Genomic DNA, 18,376 nt, shown 5'->3' on the forward strand with positions numbered 1-18,376 from the left:
GCACACTCAAAGTTGAAGGGCATAAATGTGAAATGAAGCCAAGTTAAAGAGCATATTTTTATGTATTATGCCCTTTTTTCGTCCCAAAAAAATAATATATGTTTAAAACAAGTCGAAACATTTATTTTTCATGTGTAAATAAAGCAATGATTTTTTTTGACGTATTATATATTTAAAATTATATAAGATTATTATAGGTTGCAACTTCTAATTAGAGAACTTTAAATTTTTGAAAGGGAAATGACTTAAACATACCATTGCATTTTGAGAAAATGCTCATCTATGTCATCCATTAAAAGTTTGGCTCATTTATGCCATTTTTGTTTGAGAAAAGGTTCATCCATGCCATTATTTGTTAACTGAAATGACAGAGATGAGCCAAATTTTTAATAGATGATATACATGGCCCTTTTTCTCAAAGTTCGATGACATATTTGAATTTTTTCCATTTTAAATAATAATTTAGTTAATGACGTGGTCGAATCATAATTGACCACGTGTACAAAATAGTTTTGCAAAATGAAAAATATTTTTAGTTTACAAATAATGACATGGATAAACCTTTTCTCAGACGAAAATGACATAAATGAGCGAAACTTTTAATTGATAGCATAAATAAACCTTTTCTCAAAATTCGATGTCATATTTGAGTTTTTTTTTCCAAAAGTCATTCATCTTTATTTGACTTCATAGAGAAAGGTTATGCCACATCAAAGAAAAATATGAAGTATTTAGAGAAAAATATGAAGTATTTAATGAAGTAATTAATTAGAGGTTTGTGTTAGAATTTTGAAAAATGGAGAAATTTACAGTAGGGAATGTTTTCCCTTTTAACAGGCCTTATACAACATAAATTAAGATGGGCTTCTTAGATCATCTTTAATCCAATATTAAATTTTGTACTATTTAGTATTTGAATAGTATCTCATCAAATTTGATGTAAATAAGAAATTGTATTTTCCTAGGTATCAAATTTGATGTAACACTATTCATTTGTTAGATATGCTATTGGGTTAACTAGCTTAGTATTATTTTCATTCTACAAAACTTTTAATTTAACATTTTATAAATTATATGATTTTAATTAAGTTCTGAATATACTTAATTATTTTTTATGTACTATTTCTATAATATTAATTTTGATTTTAAATTTGATGTATATAAATTAATTTTCATATATATTGATTTTTTTAATATAAAATTTAAGTTAATTTTACTATTAATTCTAATTGAAAAAAAATACGATCATAATGTTGACATCCCTATTTTTACAAATAAGGCTCAACGTCGTTGAACTTGTAAAAACTCAATTTAATTGTTTTAAAAAAAGAGAATTTTAAAAAAATTGTTAATTTTAAGGAGTCGCCACCTAATTTTAGGATAATTAGGAAATCAATTAATTATTTAAAAAATGTGTACGAAACTAATAGATTCTAGTTAAGGGTTCAAGTTATTCAGAAGAAAAGGGATTAGCACTCTTCAGAATCCACAACTGTGGGTCCCCGCTGAATTTATTTTTTTCAAATTGAGAAGATAAAAATAATACACAAGTATGATAAACATGAAATATACACAAAAAATAAAGTAAAGCAATAATATGAAAAAGGGCCAGTATTTGCCTAATGTCAATAATATACATAAGAATGAATTAAAAGATAATTTTATTCGGAAGCAATTTCGAGTACCTATAAAGATAGGTAGTAAAAATGTTAGTAATGAATAAATGGGAATAATAAAAATAATAATAATAACTCAAAAATAAAACTCGTCTTGTGAACATGAGAGGCCTTGAAAATCGACGGTAATTTCTTCATTGATCAATTTTAATGTATAATATATATGAACTTAAACTAAATTTTCGTCTTTTAAAGTGGGGAGGCCTCGAAAATCAATGGAGAGATTTTTTCATTAGCCAATTTTAACTTGCAAAATATGATATATAATGTAAACTTAAACTAAAATTTCCGTCTTTAAAAATGAAAAGGCCCCAAAAACCGATTTCATTGGCCAATTTTAACTTATATTCATTCAAAATCAAGTTAACGAAATAATTAAGATAAAATGAACCAAGTGTTCTAAGTACTCTTAGCAGTGACTTTGCAAAATAGATCAAAAACAGTGATATAATATATAATGTAAACTTAAACTAAAATTTCCATCTTTAAAAATAAAAAGGCACCAAAAACCGATTCCATTGGCCAATTTTAACTTATATTCATTCAAAATCAAGTTAACGAAATAATTAAGATAAAATGAACCAAGAGTTCTAGTACTCTTAATAGTGACTTTGCAAAATAGATAAAAAACAGTGAAGGTAGTAACCTAAAAAAATAACAGAAGACTAATAGCCTGTTTGGATTGACTTATTTTTAATTAACTTATAAATTGAAAACTGCTTATAAGTTAAAAAAAATAAGTGCAGACCAACTTTTTTTTTTGACTTATAAGCTATTTTCAACTTATAAACTGCTTAAAATAAGTTAATCCAAATAAACCCAACTATTTATTGGGGCTTATTTTAAGCACAAAATATCTTTAAGTTGGCCAGCCAAACACTAAAAAAAAACTGAAAACAGTTATAAGTAGCTTATAAGCCAATCCAAATGGCCTCAAAAAATATAAAATCAATCTTAAATTTCAAGGAGAATAGTAAACAATGTACAACAGTATATTAACATGAGAACCAAGGTTGCCGGAAACCTTATCGGAGGTTTAGCTCGCTGATGGAGCTTGCCTTGGTGACTTGAGTGGCTCTCCGGAGCCCCTAGTAGCAATGGTGTTGTTGTTTTGATTTTGGTTTGTTATTTCACCTGAGATGGAGCTTTAGATCTTGAGCTCAGTGGATCTGATTAGAACGAGGTTTGGAGCTCATCGGAGCTTTGGAGTTGTTTCTTTGACTTCGGTCGCCGTAGCAACGAAAGGAGCAGGCCAACAACAACGGTTGACTAATGGTCGGAGTTAGCGAGCTCATGGTTCACTGAGTTTCCTTGGAGAGTGACTTCGACTGACTGAAACCTCTCCAGAAATAGCCAAACGGAGCTGCTGGACATTTTGTTTAGTAAATAGTGTTAGTAGGTTAAAGGCTGGAATTCCGTTGGTGAAGAAAGGGTGACTTTGTATTGTTTTGGTGTACAGTGGTCATACTTTTTGGCTTTAATAGTGCAAATGGAGATGTTGGATGGATTTCATGGAGTTTGATGGTGGTTTTATTACAACGATGGTGTCGGGGAGGTGGTTTAGAACTGTTGTTTGGTGGTGGACTGGTGTAAAGTTCGGATTAGTTTTGGGGCGGCTGAGGAAGAAAAATGAAGAGGAAAATGTTTTAGAGTTTTGCTCATTAGGAATTTTTTCACTCCAATTCTAAAAATTATCCATCTCCACCTCTTTTGAGTCCAAATAAAAGAGTTATAAAGAAAATTATTCTAAAAATTATAGGTCCAAAATCATGAGCTAATTAAATATCTTAAATAATTTAATATTAATTTGTATTTTATATATTCTTAAATAGTACTAAAATAAATATGAAATAAATGCAATCAACGACTTATAAAAAATGTAATTTAATGAAGAATGATGATTTAAAAAAATTGAACAATATTAAAAAATTCAAAGATTGTGACAAAATATTAATAATTAAAATTCAAAATAAATTAATGAAACAATCCTAATCTTTTAAAAAATAAGAATAATTATCGATAATTCTAAAATTGAAGAAAATATATTTTAAACTATAGCCGAAGTAGGCATTTGAGGAGGAGGAGGAGCAACACACCGATTAGCTTGGTTGGCCACGACTTGGGCCAACAAAGTGATGACATTTGGGAACTCCGCATGTGTAACTCCCTTATCATGTGGAGCCTTAGAAATCGGAGGAGTTTGGTCCCCATTAGCATTCATTGCTCTAGATGGAGGTACCTTTCTTGGAGGTATTATCTAGAGAACACGGAATGATTTGTTAGATAAAGAAAGTCTTAGGAAAACTCTAAGGCACGACATGAATTATGAAAGAAGGGAATATTTTCCTAAACGCCTCATAGTCTCCTATTCAAAATTGTGGCGCGCTTCACAATCATGAACAAGATCCTATTTGACGCGGTATGTTGGACTCCGAGAACCATTCAAAACCTCGGGCTCTGATACCAAATTTGTCACAATTCAAGCCTAGGGTCTAGGCGTGACATGACGAATGATGAACCCGAAAATACCTCAAACAAGCCTCTTAACATTCATTTAGTCTTTCATAGGTAATGACAATAAATAAACATGCGAAAATCATAATAGTAAATCTTTAACTTACATATGTCCAACAATACCTCTAACTTTAGATTTAGCAGGGGATAAGACAAGTCCCTAGTTCACCCTCAATCAAAATAGAATGAACTGTCATAGTAAGTGTATAAAAGTCTCAACATATCATAACTTAGAAAGACAAAGGAGTATTGTTTCAAAACATGAGAACTCACCAAAAGTAGCCTTCAAACGAAATCTCAATTAACCACGTGGAGGAGAACGAAGAGGCACCGGTTCCTACATGGTGATATCATTTAGAAAAAAGTATGCTTCAATACTTTGAATGTACTAAGTATGTAGGCATACAATACAATATAAAATATTTAGGACATTTATAAGGTAAAGTACATAAATGAGTGCATGTAAGAGAAATCAAGTAGATAGCATTTAAATCATACATATGTGGATATATACATGCATGAGTAATCATGTAAATAGCATTTGAATCGTTCATTTGTGGGAAGTTGACTATAACCGACATTAATACCATGCGAGCTATTACATGAAATCCAACATAACCCCCTACTTTGGCCGGAGAGTCTACTTGCCTAGGTTAGAACTCTGTCAACTTTATATTCATTATTTACCTTTAACTTTAAGGAATTTCGTGAATCCACTAGCCTAAGCCTACAAGAGCTCCTATGTTGGCACATAATTAACGAGATAAGGGGTTTCTACTAGGATTCCCTTACCGAATCCCACCTCAATGCCCCATTCGGTGCTAAGTCAAATCCACGAAAATAGTTTAATACTTCAATATAGTCATAACATATAGCTTGAGAATTCAAAACATCACATTCAATAGAATAGCTCATTAAAACCTTTGGTGATTCAAATATGCAAGAGTTGTCCTTATAAAAAATCCATCATTCATATTATTTCATCATTCTTTTATTTCATAAGACTACCTTTTGATCATACACATTGCTTTCATAAACATTCATTTGGAGTCAAAGCTTTTAAGTTAAACTTCATTGAAAACATAGTAAAACTAGGTGGGTTCTATTCACTTTAACTTTCAAACATGTATGTAAATAGACTTATGCATAAACACTATGAAATCCATCAATTTAATCATGCTTTAAATATCCCACCATGAATTTTAAGAACCTTTAAAGAGCTAAGTAGAGAAAATACTTGCAAATCGTCAATCCATACATATGAAATTATTTTGCATAAAAATAGAACAATAATCATTAGATTAACCATAATTCATGCTATTAAGTAGAAATAATAATTACCCATAAGAAAATCTTACTTGAAATCAAGAGATTTAGTTGAAAGAGTTTTGGACATCCACATACCTTAGAGTAAAGCTTGAAGAGAATTGGGCAAATAAACATAATTTATCATATAATCAAAATACTTTAGGAATGAGAGTAAAAGGAATACTCTCATTGAAGCCTAATACATTTGAAATTCGAAGCTTTACTCAGAATCAAAGAACTCAATGAACACTCTTGAACCCTAGCCTTTTCTTTTCGCCGGGGCGTTTTGTGTACTACCCGAAGTATATGAATCACCGAAATAGTATTTCTACACTACTAAAAACTAAAACTATATTTGAGAATAAGTAAAGAAGTGTATAGAGAGAAGAGTTGCTTGAGAAAGTTTGATTAACAATATGAGGAAATAAGGTGGGTATTTATAGATATGAAGGACTAATAGTAAATAAAATAATTACAAAAAATGATCTTAAAAATTCAATGGAGGATTATGATGTTAGATGGAGGATTTTGATGTCATGGGTGATGTCAAATGGATCTAGATCGTCCATGGTTGGTGAGATGAATTTTCTTTTTATGGAATACCCCTTTTTTGGAGCTATGTTTGAACAAGATAACTTCCTAATTAGGATTTGGTGTCTCATATGGATTGTAGCTCTAGGAAATATCGTTACATGACGTTCAAGAATCAACTAAATTGGATCATCCTACATTGAGATATATTTTTCTTCTACAAACACTCCATTTTATCACAGCACAAGGTCTTGCAAAAATTAATTTATTTGACCTACTTAGCCTCCGAATCTTAAGCTATGGTCTCCTGAAATTGTAGAGAATGATGTCGGGTTCTTCAGCAACTTGAATTACCTAATTTGGGCCATCCTATGAAGAGTTATGCCCAAAATACAGAAGTAGTATCATTTTCATCGAGAATCGGAACACCACATACAATTTTTTAGGGGGTGTTACATCCTTCTTGAGCGTCACACTGAATATGAGCTTTTGACGATTGATACGCCATTGGCGTCTGATCCTCTTTGTAATACTTTTTTTGGTTCTAACTTATTTTGAGTCCTTATTTGATGGAGCTTTTCCTCTTTTCATCCCTTTTTTTTGTTTCAACTTCTTTTGAGTCCTTATTTGTTGAAGCTTTTTCTCTTTTCACCCCTTTCTTTGAAGTTTTCTCTTATTTTGTTGAGTATTTTTCTTCTTGTCTTTCATTGACCTTGTAGGGGTATTTTTGTCTTTCTTATTTCTTTCAACTTTTTTTTCTTCTAGAAGTCGTCTTTAACATTGTGGCGCACCATAGATAATTAATTCACGGAACAAAATCGTAGACTCACCTTTGTTTCTCCTAAATCCGAGCTCCTCTCTCTCTAGTTTCAAGTTTCTCCCCTTTCTTTTCTCTAGATTTTTCTTGTAACTTCTTGTTGATAAAGAGGACTTAATGGATAAAGATGACTTAAAAGTCATCAATATATATATATATATAAAGGCTACTTAACTAATGGGCTATCTTTACAAGACTTGGGCCTTTTCTTTTGTTGGGCCTCAATATACTATTATTATTATGAGAGCCCAAACTACTTATTGCACTTATTATTTAAGCCCAAAAGCTACAAATCTTCTCTCTTTTTGCAACTCACAAACTACTCTCCAAAATTCCAATTTTTCCCCCGGCCTTCCTCCGTATTCCCACATCAATTTTTTCCATGAACATCACCCCGGTACAAATTAGAATAAAAAAAATAAATCACAACGTGATTCCTTGAAAATTAATTTTTTTTTCTTTCTTTCCGAATGCCCAAAAGTGCGGGATATAGCATCCCTCCCTTCCTTAGAATCGTTTGATAGTGCCATAGCTTATCCGACTCTCATGATAATGTCTAAGGAACTTAGGAGACATTCCAAGTTTAAAAGTGAGGGGCGTAACATCCTTGATCTGACAACTAAGAAAATTTCACTACACAACTTGATCCGTCTACAAGTGTATGCTATATTAACCCTTACCAATGATCCCATATTTAGCTATCCCTTGATCCGTTCAAGCTAATTAGATGAGGATGATTATCCCCAAATCTCATTGTTTAATTCCTTTTCCCATTCATTACCTTCTTGATCCAACAAATAAGAACTAGGCGAGTTCTAACTCTGGCCATCGTTAAAAAACTATCAAAGCGAAAGGCAAAATAATATATGCATACACACTATTCAAGAATTACTTTTTGATAAGTCTACATCATTAATTCTTCATGATTCCCACAACCCTAGTTGTGGAATTATCCACTCATAACTAATATTTAGGTTAAAATAAATTATGCACTTACAGTAACAAATATGAGAATCCAAAATCTTCAAACAAAATCCAAACGTAATCATTGATATCAAAAACCAGGAATTCAAGAATTAATGCCCAAAAGTAGTTCAAGCTCTATTCTCAAACCCAAAAATATGCATAATGTAAAAACAAACCTACGAAATGTATTTATGGACAACTAACACTAACTAAATATGAAATTGGAAGAAACAGGAAACTTTAAGTCGATTGGGTTCTACAACTCGTTTCTATGAGTCGTAGACCCAACTCGTAACCCAGGACTTTGCACTGATGAAATCTTCTTTTTTATGGAATACTTCTACGACTCGTAATCATAAAAACAACTCGTTTACTTCATTCGTAGGCCAGGTCCTATTTTTCATCTACTATCGTCTCTTCTACAGATAGACTTTTCGATTTGTAGACCCTTAGACAAGTCGTAGACTTGACTTGTAACTCCATCTTTGCCTTTATTCCTCAATATTGTTTTGATGACTGCCACCTATGACTAGTAGAAGTTACTATGACTCGTAGGTTCACCTTCTATACTCCAAAATTCCTGCAAAGCAGTACTTTGTTTCTCCGGTTAATACTCTGACTTTGTTTTCTGCAAAACAAACACAACCAACATGAAATCTTCTAATAAATGCTTAAAATACATGCCATTCTCTCAAGTTTAAAGCATTAAAAGTTTCATAAATCCACAATATATCATAGTCCATAATACATTGGTCTTTATCAGATTGTCAAGAGAGTTGGCAAAGTTGCATATGAGTTAGAGCTTCCTTTTGAGTTAGATGTTGTTCATCCAATGTTCCACATCTCCATGCTTAAGAAATACTTGAGAGATCCTTCACTCATTATCCCTATGGAAAATATAGGAGTGAAAGATAGCTTGTCCCATGAGGAAATTTCTATTCAGATTCTTGATCGTCTGGTCTGTAAATTGAGGACCAAAGAGGCTGCTTTAGTCAAAGTTTTATGGTGAAACCAATTTGTTGAGGAGGTTACATGGGAATCCGAAGAGGATATTAAATTCAAGTACCTGCACTTATTCTTTCCTCCTAGTATTGGTATTGAAGGTAATATTCCAATTCCTATGTTTGCAGTATTAACTTCTTGAGTTTGAGGTAATTGCGTGAGTTATTCTTGATGCTGATGCTTTGAGTTCTTGTATTGTATTCATTCCTTAAATAAGTTCTAAGCTTGGTCATCATTTGAGGACAAATGATCTCAAGGGGGAGATATTGTAATACCCCGTACTATTCTAGCCTAGACGAAATCCGAGAACTAAGAGAAAACCAAGAGAAAAAAGTTAGAAGAGTGGACTGCCCCAGCTGCACAAGTGGTACTTATGGTCCATAGGAAGGTCTACGGGTCATAGGTGGTCATTGGTAGGTCACTTTTACACTTACAGAAAGCTTGAGTTTCTTTAACACTTTCTAAAAGTAGCTTCTGCGGCCCGTAGGATTTCCTACAGACCGTAGGAGGGGCTCGTAGGAAAGGATCAAAGACTCAACATCTCCTAAGTTGTAGGACCCTACCTATCAGTTAGCATGACGGTCCGTAGATAGTCCTACGAGCTATAGGAAGGGGTCCGTAGATTTTACCTTCAGAGGAGATTTTGAAAGTTCTCCCACGAGTTATCAGGATGGCCCGTACAATGGTCTACAACCTATAGGAGTTGGCCGTAGACCCACCTACCCAAATTCTACTAGGTCTTTATTTTTGACCATGGTTCCTACGATGACCTTCTATGGTCCATAGTAAGGCCCCCATAGCAATCTAGACCCAGTTTAATGAGGGGTAAGCCGGAATTTTCCCCATCTTTGCCAAGCATAACCCAAGAAATTTTAGGACCAAATTTATCCCCTTATCAGTATCCAATGTGTATTTTCTCTAATTAATACTAACAAGTTTTGAGAGCATGCATTGGAGAGAAGGAGAAAGCTAGGGTTCAAGAGTTCCAAGCCAAGTCTTTGATTTTTGCCTAACCAATCTTTTTTTTTATGGGAACTGACCCTACACGAGGCTCCCACCTCTCGTGCACAGTCAGGAGTTGAGCATCACCCCCAAGCCTTAACATAAATAAATAAAGTAAAAATACAAGGTGGGGGACATAAATCTTACCTCTGATCCTATGGTGGTTCATAAGTCGGCTAACCTATTAAGGTCGGCTAACTCATCCCCGATACAAAAAGGAGACTAACTATAACTAGAAAGCAGTAAACCTATGAGAGGACTCCTCCCGGTACAAATTGACTAAGAAAGCATAAATGAGGGAGACTCTCCCCTTCCATGAGAAAACAAGAAAGTAACCTACACTAGTCCTATTCAACTATGCTACGTACCATACATAGCTAAATTGAAGAAGAATAAGTATATGAACCTTCTATCTCACATGGGGTGGGAAAATTCTTTTCATCTTTGCCCTTTTTAGTCTTGTCATACCAAGTAAGTCCCAATGGAAGGTTGCATCCACTTCAGGATTGAGCATATATCAGCTAAGGAGGATGAAGGTAGAGAAAGTATATTAAGTTGTAGCAACCAGCATCCTTGGAGTTGTTGAGGAAGGCCTTGAAAAAGCTTGTTGCCTACTGCAAATTGAAGATGCAGTAGCTTTGAGTGTGGCTATTGTTATGGAGTAGAACTGTTGCTGCCTTGTACCTAGGCCACTGATGCTGTGGTTGTTCAGCCCAGCTAGTAGAGGATCTTCTTTTGTGCCTATATTCACAAATAAACCAACAAGGGGCTCCAAAGATTTTGTCTGAAGTATGGCTGCTGCAGGTAATGAGGGGTGTTGGATGGTGTTGATGAGGTCCTAGCCTGCCATGCTTTAGTTTTCTTTCGATTGCATCTATGGGCAAGCTGTTTTGGTTGTATGCTATACTCAAGAGTAGAGTCCTCTTTGTGGTGAGAGTTATCTCCTTGGGACACCTGCACAGACACACAATACCAGAACAATATACAAAACAAACCTGCCAGCTACTGTACCAACTACTATTGGCTTGTAATTGTACAGTGTGTGCTGCATATTGGTGAAGTAGAAGTTGGTTGATGTTGGTTGCTGGTGGGTTGGGGATCAATGTATTCTTGAGGTTGGAGTTGCATCTGGGGTGCAGCATTGCTGCTGCAGGAGTTGCTATAGGTGTTGAGCTATTAGAGAAGGCATAGATGGAGTAGTGATTAGGAGAGGAGGTCCAGTTATGCCCAGCTACTGTCTCCCTTCTCTTGGGAATCTTTGAACCTGCAACTACACAGCAAACAACACCAGAAAAATACACTAACCAATCTTTGTTCTAGGTATGTAAGGGTATCATAATGTTGGACTGACTTTGTCCTCGTTCCCTACATCTCTATATAGTCAAATTGAGTTTCAAGTTTGAGTTTTAATTCAGATAATGTGGATTATTGAGTTATCTATATAAATTCCATTGTGTTCTTGTATTTATATATATATATATATATATATATATATATATATTCAATTATACATTGATGATTTTCATAAGTTGAGTATTTGAGATTGTGTGATCATGTTTGCATTCACATGAACCCTAATTGAGTCTCGCGTTTAATTATTTATGCATTATTTCGAGTTAAAGAGTAATTATTTTCATTATTTAATTAAAAAGGGTGTTTGAGCATGAGTTGAGTTCAAAAAGTCTCTTATTTATCTTTTTGCGCTTTAGTTGAGAAGTCTCTTACTCACTATTTTAAGCATGAGTATTATTGAGCAATGAAAAATGAGTTGAGCATTTTAAACATCTATTTTTAGATTGAATTTAGTAGTCTAATTATGCCTTTAAATACATTCATTGAGTTGAGATCATATCTATTTTAAAGAGAAATTTGAGCTTAAGTCCAAAAGGGACTAAATGAGTTAATTGAGTAAATACACTCACTTGAGTTATGAGCATAATTGTAATACCCCCTAAAAATATTGTATATGGTGTTCCAATTCTCGATGAAAATGATACTGCTTTTGTATTTTAAGCATACCATATCTTATGATTCGGAGGCTAAGTAGGTCAAATAAATTAATCTTTGCAAGAACTGGTGCTGTGAAGAAATGGAGTATTTGTAGAAGAAAATTATATCTCACTGTAGGATGCTCCAAATCCATTTATTCTTGAATGACATGAAAGAAGACTTCTAGTGCTACAATTCATATGGGACATCAAATCCTAATTAGGAAGTTATCTTGTTCAAACATAGCTCTGAAAAAGGGTATTCCATAAAAAGAAATTTCATCTCACCAACAATAGAAGATTTAGATCCATTTGACATCACTATGACATCAATAGTCCTCCATTTGACATCATCCATGATATCACAATCCTCCATTAAATTTTCGGATTTTTTTTATAATTATTTTAATTATTGTTAGGTCCCTCCTTCATACCTATAAATACCCACCTTATTTCATCATTTTGTTCATCAAGCTTCTTAATCAACTCTTCTGTCTATACACTTCTTTACTCATTCTCAAAATATAGTTTTAATTCTTAGTAGTGAAGAAATACTATTCCGGTGATTCATAAACTCCGGGTAGTACACAAAATACTCTGGCGAGAAGAAAATGCTAGGATTCAAGAGTGTTCATTAAGTCCTTCAATTCTGAGTAAAGCTTCGGATTTCAGGTATATAAGGCTTCAATGATTATATAATAAATTATGTTTACTTTCTTTAAGCTTTACTCAAGGTATATGGGTGTTTATCCATGGGTTCTTCCACCCATGTAGTCCAAAATTCTTTCAACTAAATCTCTTGATTTTAAGCAATATTTTCTTAAGGGTTATTCTTATTTCTACGTAATAGCATGAATCATGGTTAAGCTAGTGATTATTGATCTATTTTGATGCAAAATGATTACATATGTATGAATTGATGGTTTGCAAGTATTTTCTCTATTTAGCTCTTTAAAGGTTTTTGAAATTCATGGTGGGTTGTTTAAAGCATGATTTTTAATTAATGGATTTCAAAGTATTTAAGCATAATTTCATTTACATTCATGTTTGAAAGTTGAAGTGACTTGAACCCATATAGTTTACTATGTTTTCAATGAAGTTTGACTTGAAAACTTTGACTCCAAATGAATGTTTATGAAAGCAATGTCTATGATAAAAAGGAAGTCTTATAAAATAAAAAAAATAATGAAATGATATGAATGATGAATTCTTTATGCAATAAGGACAATTCTTGCATATTTGAATTACCACTGGTTTTAATGAGCTATTATACCGAATATGATATTTTGAATTCTCAAGATATATGCTATGACTATTTTGAAGTATTAAACTATTCCGTGGAATTGACTTAGCATCGAGTGGGTCATTGAGGTAGGATTCGTTAAGGGAATCCTAGTAGAAACCCCTGTCTCATTAACTTTGTGCCAACATAGGAGCCCTTGTAGGCTTAGGCTAATGGATCCACGACAGTCCTTAAAGTTAAAGTTAAAAATATAAAGTTGACGGAGTTCTACCCTAGGCAAGTAGAATCCCTAGCCAACGTATGAGGTTATGTTGGATTCCATGTAATAGGTTACATGGTCTTAATGTCGGTTATAGTCAACTTTCCATAAATGAAAGTTTCAAAAGCTATTTACATGATTACTCATGCATGTATATATCCACATATGTATGATTTAAATGATATCTACTTGATTACTCATGAATGCATTCATTTATGTACTTTATCTTATAAATGTCCTAAATATTTTACTTTGTAATTCATGCCTACATACTTAGTATATTCAAAGTAAGTACTACCGCATACTCTTTTGCCTACATGATACTATCATGTAGGGACCGGTATTCCTCCTCATTCTTCTCTACATTGCTAGTTGAGATTTTATTTGAAGGCTACTTTTGGTGAGTTCCCATATTCCGAGAACAATACTCCTTTATATTTCTAACTTATGATATGTTGAGATCTTTAGACACTTAATATGACATATCTTTCTATTATGATTGAGGGTGAGCTAGGTACTTGTCTTAGCCCCGTTAAATCTAAAAGTTAGAGGTATTATTGGACATATGTAAGTTAAAGATTTACTATCATGATTTCTGCATGTTTATTTATTGTCATTACCTATGAAAGACTAAAAGAATGCTAAGAGGCTTGTTTGAGTTACTTTTGGGTTTCTCATTCGCCATGTCACGTCTAGGCCCTAGGCTTGGGTCGTGATAATAATAAATTATATTTCTTGGAGTAGTATTGAGCACTAATTTGGATAAGAATATAAAATAACGCGAACCCCATAAATAATGTAGCCAGTGTAAGATAGGATCATATCATTCATTCAGGCGACTCCTCATAGTTCCAAAAAGGTCTTTTATTGGATCCAAAGATAAGTTTTCATACATTACCCTAACAAGGTATTGGACTGTTGTGGCAATGACATCCGTTTATTATATTATCACATAGCTCATAATTGATGGTCGTCGATTAAAGAAACTCTCAAAGTAGTAAAATATTATATTTTCATATACCGAGGTACATTTTCTATTTTATGTCTTTTAAAGCATTGTCATTCATGTTATTGCATGGTTTACTGAATTGAGTTACACTCAGACTTAAGTTCTCGAGTTGAGTATCCTGATGTAAATTCTTTTTTCCATTTTACATACTCGTGTATTTTTTGTACTAACCCTATTCAATCTGCATAGTTTTATGATGTAGATATTTGTGTTAAAGATCATCGACAAGCGCACTGTTGAGGATCTATCTTCTATTGCTTTTACTGAAACTTTGCATTCAGAAGAGCTCCATCATTATCAGTTTGATGTTATTTTTTTATTTCATTGAGGTAGTCGTGGGATTTTATTGGCACCTTCTTAGTAGATAGTAGAGGCGTCATAGACTGAATAGAGTAGAGTCATTTGGAGTCTTTTAGAGTTTGTCTTGAAAACTATGTCTTTGATTATTGAGATATGATAATGACTTCTATATTTAAGGAGTACTTTAAGTTATTTTTAAAGCTTGATAAGAATGTATGTGATTACCCACTTGATGTCACTTTTTTTATTGAGTTAGGCCTTTCGCTGAGTGAGTTAGCTAGGACAATTGGTTCACTTAGGACCAATGTTTTTCGACTGCCTGCCATGTTCAGGGTATACACTCGGGGTGTGACACCCCTGGGCTGAGTTTCTTATTTGGCAATTATTGTTTCTTGATATTTAGGTGGAGCATGAAATTCTTTTATGGTTTTTTTTGTGTGAGTTTGTAGGCAGGATTCAAATAATACTTGACACGTTCAGTGTGTCTGAGGTCTGGTTGGATTCTCATGATGACTAGAATATGTTGGACTTGAAGCATAAGGTAGGTCTATTAATTTGTGAGTGGGGTTGCATCTGCCATTGCATATATTTTCTCAATTCAATGGTTTCGTGTGGTATAGATAAATCTCATACGAATCTGGTACATTTGGTCAAGTTTTGTTTAGTTGGGCGAGAGCTAGAGTCCTAAAGAGGAATTGGAGGAGTGTTTGTAGTTTTGAAGTGAACTTGATAAGTTTCCTCTTAGCCTGAGTTCTAAGTTGCCTTTTTTTTCTTCAAGGGGTGTTTGGAGGTATGGAAGACCATGTGGGCCCAACACCCTCATCTTTTCATAACTTCATACTTTATTAGTCCATTGACTTTTGAGGACTAAATATTTTTTGGTAGTGGATGCTGTAATGACCCTCTAGGTCATTTCCTTCATTTTTCGATCTTTTCTATATTTAGAGCATTCTTGTAGTGATATGACTTATTAGGACTGACGGTTTAGTAGCCTAGTTGTTCATTTGAGTTTTATGCAAGTTTCTATATTTTAGAGCTCCTAAAGTTTGAATGGGTGAATTTGATGAAAACTGTATTAATGCGGCCTCAGAACGCAATTCTTACGGTTTCGTTAGCTCCAAAATGTTGAGTTATTTTATAGAAGGACTTTTCATGCCGATCTCAGACTTATAGGCTCATTTCCATCCCCTTTGTGGAATTTAACTTAAAATGGAGTTTGGGTGTGAGACCTATTTTTTGTTGATACGACCACGATTGGAAGTTTCAAAATCTTTATTGAGTCTAGAATTCCAAATTTTATTGTGTAGCATATCTTGTTTGCACATAAGTGGTTTCGAATGAATCTCAAATACCCCATCGGGGACTTTAAAGTTGTGTTAAACTAGATGATGTGCATTAGCTACTGCATGCCAAATCATTCTTCAATTTCGCATGCCTAAGGGTTATGATCGAGATGGCCATTGAGGTTGCCTCCACGTTTGTGAGGCCTAGGGCCGATTTCACTAAGGCCTTAGGTGCTTGATCTCCCACATTAGAGAGGCATGGCCCGCATTCACAAATGCCTGACACATTACCTTGTTTGATCATGAGCTTTCCTCCACATTTGGGATGCCCTGTGCCTTAGTGGGTCATGATTAGTGGAAAGCATTTTGAATTCTATATTAAATTAAGACCAATCATAAATCTACTCATTTCGAACATTTCAAAATTTGATATCTCGAGCTTGGGAGCTCTATTTCTGGCGATTCATGTTGCACTTTGTCCAAAATTAGTGTGGCTACATATTGGATTGATCGAGGAAGCGCGAGCTTAGTGTGGAGGTTATTTCTGTCCCAAAGGGATTGCCCAAGTCCGTTAATGATGTTTTGTTACATAAGATGTTTTATCTTGTTTTCGAGATTGAATTGCTCCTATTTTTTGGGAAAACATTAGTTGAGTCAATACCTATTGATGGATCAATTTTGAAATTTTTAGTGCGGGTTCCACAATCCCATTTTAGGTTGGATTTTTGGACTGTCTCCAATTGATGCATTTTTGGTATCAAATATTTGTATTGATGTTGTGATCAATATTTTAATCACGTGGTGGTGATCAGAGATGATTCAGAAGGGAAAAGCTTTAGTTAAGCAGATTTGAAGCACGTGTGTTCGGCTTTAAGGTAGGCTACGATCTACCCTTCTTTATTATTCTTTATTAGATGATGTGTAGTATGATACACATGTAAATTGGAACCATATTTGTTAGTTTTAGGGATTATTCCCTTGTTTCATCTGTTGATTTTCGTAGAAACTTTTGGATAGCCTTGAATGGCGAGATCCTTAGCTTAGGCTTATTACGCTTGCTGTTGGTGTACTTTGTGCAGTAATACTCTTTAGAGCTGATGCTTGAGGCCTTAGTCTAGGGTGTTACATAAATGCCTTAGAATGCATTTAACGCCTCGAGAGCTATGTGTTGTGCCCTATGATAATTGTTTCGGTTTGATAGCCTTCGCTAGTGCTTGAGCCTTAACTACTTGTGATAGTGACATGCTAGTTTAGCTATGTTCGATCGATGGTTTAGGAGTATGTGTAAGGTAAGGCATTGATCCTTCAGTTCTTATTTTCCCTATTGATTATTAAACTACTCTTTGATTTCTTCATTTATTGAGTATTGGTGAGCATGTTATGATGTTAGTTGTATACTATTAGGCCCGAGGTCATGATCGAGGACCAGCTGGATTTCGGGTTAGTTTTTTCTATACTCCGAGAGTATGATAGTGTTAGTAATTTACATCTGATTAGTTAGCTTCTATTATTTGGATGCTAATGATAACATGTATTGCATTGACACTCGTCTGCATGTTTTTACGGTATGATCCTGATTCATGCATTGGATTTTCACTATCTTTTTTTTTAAAAATGATTTCACTCTTTCACTCTTTAAAATCATTTTTGACAAGAACCTTACCACCCTTAATACTTGATAAATGGTTTTTGGAAATAAAGAGGCATCCGAGATGTGCTCACTACTAAATTGTCCTGCCAAGTAGGTTGTTGACCCTTTCTTACCACTTACTGAGTGATCGAGGATTATTACGACCTGGTGGTCTCTTATGTATCCCAGTACCATAATAGAGAAGATCCTAGAGAATCGTTCATGGTAGTTCTGGATCGGGACCAGGCAGTATGTATGAATATTTTGAGTCCCCTATGGGTCTCTCAGGCCTATGACACATTAAAAATGATAGAGGGGTATTCGCATGGGTCCTATATGGAATGTTAGGAGGTAGGAAGTGGGTGTAGGTACTCAGTTGTGTGACACTTGGTACTGTTTGCACTATTGATCTCTATTGTAAAATTTGTAATCTTATACATCACCTATCACCAGTACAATTGATTGTTGTTTGCACCTACTGATGTTATTGGGAGCGGCTAGGTTATGTTTGATGTTGTGTACCTTCCGGGCTTATGGGGGTCCTGTTAGTTTTTTTTTAACTATAATTGTGTATCTTGTATTTATTTGATAGTTGGTTATGATTGTGGTTTCGACTTGTCTTGATGTTGGTACTCCCTTATTTGGCAGAGTTGGATTGGACTTTATGCTATTTTGGTGAATAGTAGTGATTACCTTTAGTTTATCTGTGGTTAGTTGACTTCCATAGTAAGACCTTCTTGTGATTAGGTTACGGGGCTAGCATCACCTGGTATATTATTTTTCCTCCTTCTCTAGTTTATAGTATTCTTTTCCTTTATCTCTGGTTTACATGTATTATCATGCGATAT

This window comes from Solanum dulcamara, chromosome 2 (genome assembly GCF_947179165.1).
Source record: "Solanum dulcamara chromosome 2, daSolDulc1.2, whole genome shotgun sequence".
In the NCBI taxonomy this organism is placed as follows: Eukaryota; Viridiplantae; Streptophyta; class Magnoliopsida; order Solanales; family Solanaceae; genus Solanum; species Solanum dulcamara.